General features: G+C 39.7%; 1 protein-coding gene across 1 annotated transcript in view; it reads right to left on the reverse strand.

Moving 5' to 3' along the window:
* Positions 1-4,594, reverse strand: part of LOC129574279 (Krueppel-like factor luna) — a 462,889-nt gene extending 458,295 nt beyond the window's left edge. Inside the window, exon 1 of the mRNA XM_055456065.1 lies at positions 4,578-4,594. The gene's annotated coding sequence lies outside the window, so the exon portion shown is untranslated. The remainder of the gene's footprint in view (positions 1-4,577) is intronic.
* Positions 4,595-8,631: the final 4,037 nt, after the last annotated feature.

The raw sequence follows: 8,631 nt of genomic DNA on the forward strand, positions 1-8,631 counted from the left end.
TTTGCTATCCCCGCTCGCTCTCGTTTCTTCTGCGCTTTTTTCCGCTTTCTAGCTATTTCTAGCTCTCTCATTCGACTCCTTGGCTATTTCCTGATTGTTTTTTCTTTGCTCGTTGCCTCTCTCACTCTCTCGTTCCAAATGAAATTTTTACTAAAATCATCTTAAGTGCATCTACAAATTGGCTTCTGCCAAACGATCTGCTACCGAATATGGGCCATGTATCACGTAGATTTTGCAAAGTGGATATTCGTGTTGTACAATTTCTGTTATTTTTTTCGTCTATCACTCTCTCTCTCTCTCTCTCTCTCTCTCCCTTCCTTCTCTATTGTCTCTTTCGCTCTTTGCCTTTCTCTTCATTGTCCCTCACGTTTTGGCTCTCTGTCTTGCTGCTGCAGCACCACCTCTCTCGCTTGTTCCGTCGTATAAGACGGATAACTTTTGGCATTAAAAGTAGTATATACATATAAAGTGAGCCAGAGCCGTCTGTATGCAAGTGCTTAGCGGTGTAGTAGCGGTACAAGACAGGACAAATGCGCTAGATAGAGCGAATAAAAGACAAAAAGTCAATGGCTGAATCGGGCAGATGAGAACGAACGAGCGAGAAAAGAGAAAGAAAAAAAAAACATTGAAGCCGGAAGAGATGCAAGAGTTATGAGCGCGTTTTCGTTTTTGCACTGTAAAAATGATATCAGCGCGAAACGAGTCACCACCAAGTCACATAGCGCACAACGACAAACGGCCTAAGATAATTCAGGAGATAGAAAAAGAAAGAGCGAGAGAGAGACGACGAAAGCTAGAAATGATAATCAACCACGAGACATCGTCTTTCTTTTCTGGGCGACGAAGAATAATGATCGTTAAATCGCATCGCATCGAATATGGTTCGGTATGCGAAGAAAGAGAGATGCGAGAGACAGGGAGACCAAGAACGAGAGCTAAGGGCTAGAGTGAGTGTAAGAAAGCGAAAGAGAGAATTTGAGAATTTTGTCAATTTATCTAGTACGTGATAGTAGCAAGTTAAGCAATGATAGAGTCGACAAAGAAAGATGAAGGGAAAATATAAAACAAACAGCAGTAGCAACAGAGCAGGCACACAGACACACACGGATGCTCATTTTCATCGTCATGTGTATTTTGTGCAAATTCTTTGGATCTTACGAAAAAAAACATCTTAACTGGACAATAGTACCAACTTGGTTGGTAGCGTGCAACAGTCAAAATGTGCTGCATGCACTTAGATAAAATGAATAATAAAACAAAGAGCCGTCGAATCATAAAAGACATGACGCTCGCGCTCAAACTCACACACACACACACACACACACACACACACACACATCCAATAGATTTGCTTAGATGCTGCCGCCATCGCGCGCGCTAAATCCTAGTCTTCAAATGTTTGACTAAAGCGATCTATCGTGGCTTTGCTGGGATATATATGGAATAGAATGTACGCTGTGGCCATGCACAGTGCACAGAGAGCGAGCTAGCAAGAGAGAGAGAGAGTGGGAAATGAGCATATAAGGAAATGCTTCCTTGGCATTAATATACAATAATAAAAATAGTAATAACACATGAAATATCACCACATTTAATACATTTTTTATATAGAGATGTATGGATGGTTGGTTGGTTGGTATATCGCTAAGGGGCCGTTTACTCTTTTCTTTCTTTGAATGGTTGTGAAAAATCTGCGTGCTTTTCTTCGTTTCCTTTTTATTTTATTCCATGTGTGTTTTTTCATTCGTTCGTTGGTTCTTTCTCGTTATTTTTCCTTTTGGCTTTGGATTGCTTTAGTTTGCGCTCGCTTTTGTAAACTTTGCTCTGCTGTTTTTCTTGGTTTTTCTAAATGTATGTGTGTGCGTGTGCGGGTGAAAGCGAAGAACGAAATAGGCTGTTGCTATTGTTGGCACACTAGTCGATGCATTTGTCTGTGTGTGTGTGTGTGTGTGTGCACGTTCGCGTTGAGCATGCATTTAAAATTCGGTTTAATGTTATTGTAATATTACTATAGTTTCTAGCTTTAGATTGCTCTTTGCATCGCGAACCGCTCTCTCTCTCTCTCTTTTTTTCGCTTGTTTATTATGTGTATGGTTGAATCAGCTTTTACTTGAGTCGAGACTTTGTCGTCGTCGTCGTCGTCCGCAGTAGCAGCAACAACAACATCAACAGCATCAGTAGCGTGTGTCTTTAGTAGCGTGTTTTTCAGTAGTATGTGCGCGCCTTTTCCTTATTAAAACCTCCCGGTCTTGCCAACCACTGAACGTGTCGAATGTAAAGCAACAATATCAACCCGTTTTAACCGAAAGTGCAATGCAACGCGCGTTCAGCTGTGTATGTGTGTATGGCATGACATGGCATGGCATGGGTGGGAATGAAAAAGAACGACATAGAAAGACAGAAAGGGGACTGAATGAATGGGCGAAAGAGAGACAGAAGACGAACAAGAGCCCAGCACCACTCTGAGTCAAAAGATAATATGTACACAGTTTGCATTTTGAAGATAATGCCGCATTGTAAATTTACTGCCATTGTAGTACATTTATAACATGTATTTACTCAATACTGGTGGCTGCTACTGCTCTCTCGATGAGAGATGCAATGGCATCTAGCCGCACACACACACTTTCGCCTATTCGCTCGTTCACTCGCTCGCTTTGTCGCTAGCTCTTTCCCTCTCGCTCATCGGTGACTGAAATCGGCGGCGAACAAGCACCGCATATGAACAGCCTAAATACGAAATCCTTTCTTAGTGTGACACTATTGAAACATGTACATAAAACATTAGATTTCGAATCGTTGTGCTTTCGCTCTAAATGAATAATGTTTTGGGAAACTTTGCGAATTTGTACCGACGAAAACAATGTTTCGAGAATGTCGCCGTCGATGCTGCCACCGCCGTTGCTGCTGTACGTCAATATGTGAGTGTGTATCGCCAAAAGACGGCTCACTTGTTGTGGATTATGAAAGGTACAATGCATGCAGCAACAGTAACAGCAGCAACAGCAACAGTAACAGCAGCAACAGCACCATGAGCCAGCGATATGAAATATTTAACAAAACAAAAATTGCAACCGAACGGAAAAGCGGGAAAAGAAGACGTACTTTCTCCTCCCCTGCAAACACACACACATGCACATGCAGCACAAAGCTGAAATCGTTGTTAGAACCGACGCACATATGCAACCATATACTATGTTCGTTTACATCGACTCGTCTCGTCGAGTCATAGAACTCGATGCAAATCGAAATTAGAAAAACTTTACCACTAACTATTGTTCACTCCAGGATGCCGTTAGTATTACTTTTGTGCCCATTTTCTATATATTCTTTCATTGTGAGTTCCGTGCACTTTTCGCTCTCTCTCTCTCTCTCTCTCTCTCTCTCTCGCACGGTTTTTACTTGTGCCAAACCGTTTGCCACTCTTTTTCTCTCTTGGTTTTTTCATTCATCAATCGTTCCTTATGCGCGCTCATTTTCCTCTATTTTCTTTTCTATTGTGAACCGGTTGCACTCATCTACTTGATATTCGTGACGTTACTTGCTGTTTGCATACACACACAGTGTGTGCGTGTTTCTGTGTGTGTATCAATCAAAGTTTGAAAATGCGGTGAAAATACCGTGGAAAGGCCGTAGAATTGAAGTGAATGGCCAATGCAACCAACATACACCATCCAGATAGATAGTGAAAACGAATTCTCTGTCTCATTTCTGCCGGTCCTCTTCTTCACTATCTCTTTCGTTCCACCGACACAGCACATAAATTGTAACAAAAACGGATGAAGAATGAAGACTGGAAAAGTGAAGGAAATAACAAGAACGACGATGACGATGACTACGACCACTAACACCACCACCGATGATGATGATGATGAGAGTGGAATAAAGAAAAAGAAACAAAAACACCCGAATGACAACATTCACAATTCACAATGTCAACGACAAAATGTTCTTAGGAAAATTGCAAAACCAACGGAACAACCACATCATTGTTTACAACAGGCACATCAGGAAAGTAGTGCAATGCAATCTATGCTAGCTTCTATATTCTCTCTATGTTTTTTTTCTTCTTGGCTGTAGCTAGCCCGTTGTGAATGAGAGAGTTTGAAGCCGCTTTGCCATTATATTAACCGGTAGATGTAGAACGCGGGTGGTGGAGCCGGTTTCTGGTGCACTGTGTGTGTGTGTGTGTGTGTCAAATCAAACCGGGCCATGGTGTACTGTATGTGTACCGAACCAAGCCGGGCCAAGGAAATCGACAAGGAAATTACCGTGTATAAAATAGCCACAACCGAAAATGCAGCACAGTCAAGTGATTTTTCCAACGCGTTTTTCCATTCTTCAATTGGAGAAATGAAATTACAAAAAAGAATGCAAAAAGTTAACCAACCTCCCTATCCATTTTGTTCTTGACGATGAAAAATGTCAAAACACCACCAAGCAGAACAAACTCAAAACAAATACTCACCGAAACAAAATTGCAAAAATAAAACGACCCAACGAATGAATGAATGAATGAACGAATCGGGAAAAAAATTGCCTTGTAAATGTTTGAGAGATGAGTTTTATATAGTCACCTGATTTTGGAATTGGATTGGTGTGTTGCCATTAACCGGTAACACAGTTGAGCGCATTTCAAATACACCACTACTACCATCAACACTAGTGGAATGCCACTACTTCGAATGCACAGTCCTCACACACAACGTTTTTCTTCAGCTGGATGCGAGCAAGCGGAGAGCGAGAACAGATTTCTCTCATGCAAACCGCTTTTTTTTATCAATTTAACAAAACTTTTATTCTTCTATTCGGTCTATTGTTGTACTTGAAATGTGTTTTTTTCAAACCTCGCTTTTTTTCTTTTCTCTCTCTTTCCTTCTCTGTGTGTATTTTAATTTAATTTTCAAGATGAACTTTCTTCTTGGGGGTTCGGACTCTCTCTCTCTCTCTTTATGTTGTATACCGGCACAAAGTTTTTCAGCACAATTTCCGGTTCGCCTCTAACTCTTACGCTAGAAATGTTTAAGTAGATCGCCGAATGATCGTTTTGAACTTTATTTTCTTTTTCTTGTTTTGCTCTTCTATAAAAAGAATTTGTTGATTTTTTCCTTCTTTTCCTCTTTCTCTCCCACGTCGATGTCACTTTGATGTGAACAAATCACTCACTTGTTATTCCGACTCCACGTTTGTTTGTTGTGTATTTATCGGTGACCACTTAAAATGAACGCTAAAATCTGGAACTAAAAACAAAACAGAAAACACGAAGAATGTATCGCGTGCACTTTGACCCGTCGGCTTTGAACGTCGACTCGTTTCTGATGTTGCGAATTATGTGTGTTTGAACCTTTTGGCCCCCCGCGCGCGCCTCCGATGAATCCCCATACGGCGTTGGATGTGTAAGCGACGGTGTCGCATGGCAAAATTAACCTTCCAGTTGCGATGGCATCAAACATGCGCACATTGGAACATGGATGGATGGAACCGTGACGAACTCCAGTGGCTACCAAATATCTGGAAAATGGAAAAGAGTAGCGTACCGCATGCATTGGTAGCCGATTAAAGGGTTTTTTTTCTTCGCTATGCGAGGGGAAACAGAGCCGGCTGCATACTGCACACGTACATGGCAGTTTTTTTCTTCTTCTTTCTGTTTCGGCAGAGATGTATAAGCATTGCTTACTAAGCAGCTGTTGTTTAAGCGCCTCACTTGACGCCAAATTCATTCAAAATGGATGAGTGGACCACACGGATACGAAACGACACACGGTGCCGAAGATGTAAAGCTCCCGCTTTTCAAAATGCAAACTTTGCACAGCGTCGAGCCTAGATCCGATTTGCACATTTCATACAGTCCCGTGAGCGTATGCATTTGAGTGTATGCGAGTTGTGTGCATTCTCCTAACTCTCTCGCTCCATGCAATGTAGTCAGAACACGGCACAAGTGAGAGAGAGAGAGAGAACGAGTATTTATGCCGCATATTTTCGGCGATCCTAAGAGAATGATAAATTATAATAAAAACCGACAGATCTGTGTTTACGTTTCGCATTTTTATTCCACCGCACCAAATCAGTTTTTATTCACATTTGGGGATGGGTCTGTGTATGTGTGTGTGACACAAGTTATTCGTGTGATTCACAATGATTTCCACGTAAATGTGAATCACCGCATACTCCACCTCCGAATCCGAGAAAGTTGTAGTTCCAAAAGGAAAACGAAACGGAATATTTTTTTACATGTGTAGTAAATGGGGGGAAGAGCGATTCAAATCCATTTCCATTCGTAAACAATTATATATATAACTATATCCACAATAAAAATCTATGTGCATTATCGAAATGCTAGCTGTCGCCACTAAAATTATATTGCATTTTGTGTGCATTAAAACGAAAAGCGGAATATGGCAATGATAAACCAACGCACTCACGCACGCATCCTTTTATAGGGAAAACATTACATATTTTCATCGACATAATTAGAAATTATAGCGTTTGGCGAACGATGTGCGCCATTTGAAATCGTGTACAAGGATCATGCAGCGCTATTATGTGTACATAGAAGAGGAGGGTACCGTTTGTTGGCGATGTTAAGTACTAGACCGACCCAAGCGCGAATTAAACGATGTACGGTTTTTTTTTATCAACTTTATGGCCTTTTCCCGCCGAATCCTTTTTTTACCATGTTTTTTTTTTATTTCTGTAGTCAATATGGTCTTGCAATTGGTTCGGTTAGGCTATTTGGGGAAAGTATTTTTTTGAATGAATGATTTTCCTTGAATTATGCTAATCAATTTGAATTATTAATTAATAGAAAGATTAGACAAGAAATTTGCTTGAAATGACCCTTAAATAATTCAATTATCCAATAAATTGACAGTTTTTCATGTCGAAGCAAACAGCTTAGATTGTTTTATTATACAATTATTCAATTATTATTATAGAGAAATTGCCGCTTTTGATTATAGTACGAAAATGGTTTTCTACAAATTGAAAATCAAAATGATTAAATTTACGAGACTTTATCGAGTCTTTCATATGAATCCACGAATCATTGAATAAAACTTACCCACAATTTTGACATATCAATTGCTCACAGCCGTTTACTGACTGAAAGATTTGCCAAACAATTTGTGTGCTATGATTCTCAGCGACTCATTTTCAGATTTCTGTGAGCTCATGAAAACAAGCTTGCTTCTGCGAGTCTACATTGGAATTATATGAGTCTTCTCCGAATTATTTGATTCTTTTCTGACTCGCGATTACAAATAGGCCCCACGTCGGAAATATACCGTGTGTTTAGGAGAGTAAATGCATTCAAACCAATAAAAGAAATCTATAAATGGAAAATTCGGACTTTCCACCTCAATATATCTACCAGAATCCAAAAACGATTAAAATCAAACTCTTCTGCTAGGGGAATTTATCTATTCATAAATTGACCGGAAGTCGCTTGTATCGAATGCATTTTAACTTCAAATTCTTTCAAATATTCTACGAATTTTGCGAATTTATCGAATCCAAAACAGTGTCACAGAGTGATTAAATAAAGAATAAGAATCAGAGCGTGTTATGAGCTGATGTCAGCAGCACTAACTATATATGAGCGAATTCCGGTCAATTTACGAATAAATTCCCCTAGACTGAAACTGATACAGTGAAGTCCATTTAGTATGCATACAAGTAAAGGTGTCAAACGGACGGACTGTCCGTCTTTTTAGCCCGTCCGTCCGTCCGTCCAGGGCTCTTGAAATTTTTTTTGTCCGTCCGTCCGTCCGTTCAGAGCCGCTAAAAATTTTCTTGTCCGTCCGTCCGTCCGTTCAGCTCCGGACGGACGGACATGAAAATTTCTGAGGGTCCTGAACGGACGGACGGACGGACAAGAAAATTTTTAGCGGCTCTGAACGGACGGACGGACGGACAAAAAAATTTTCAAGAGCCCTGGACGGACGGACGGACGGACAAGAAAATTTCTGAGGGTCCTGAACGGACGGACGGACGGACAACTAAATTTACAGGGTTCTGAACGGGCGGACGGACGGACAACTAAATTCAGAAGGTTCTGAACGGACGGACGGACGGGCAAAAATGGACGGACGGACGGACATGCAAAATTCTCATACAATATTTTTCATGATTTGAAGAAAAATTTTTTTTTTCAAAAAATTTAATTTTTTTTTTTTTCAAAACTTATTGTTCGATTTCTTTATGAAATTCGTGTAAATTTCAATTTGTTCTTATTTGAAAACCATTCAATTGGATAAAATCGTGATCAATTGAATAATCGATGGGAATTTTCGTGTAAATAAAAAAATGCGATGGAAATTTTTCCGATGAAAATTTTTTTAACATTTTTTGAAAAAAAAATTTGAATTTTTTTTTTAAATGTTTTGAATTTTTTTTTTAATTTTTGAAAAAAAAATTTAAAATTTTTTTTAAAAATATTTCTTTAAAAAAAATTTGAAAATATTTTTAAATTTTTTTTTTTTCTTCAAATCGTGAAAAATATTGTATGAGAATTTTGCATGTCCGTCCGTCCGTCCGTTCAGAACCTTCTGAATTTAGTTGTCCGTCCGTCCGTCCGTTCAGAACCCTGTTAATTTAGTTGTCCATCCGTCCGTCCGTCCAGGGCTCTTGAAA

This window comes from Sitodiplosis mosellana, unplaced genomic scaffold (assembly GCF_009176505.1).
Source record: "Sitodiplosis mosellana isolate CC-2019 unplaced genomic scaffold, AAFC_SMos_1.0 Smas_scaffold_6162, whole genome shotgun sequence".
Lineage (NCBI taxonomy): Eukaryota > Metazoa > Arthropoda > Insecta > Diptera > Cecidomyiidae > Sitodiplosis > Sitodiplosis mosellana.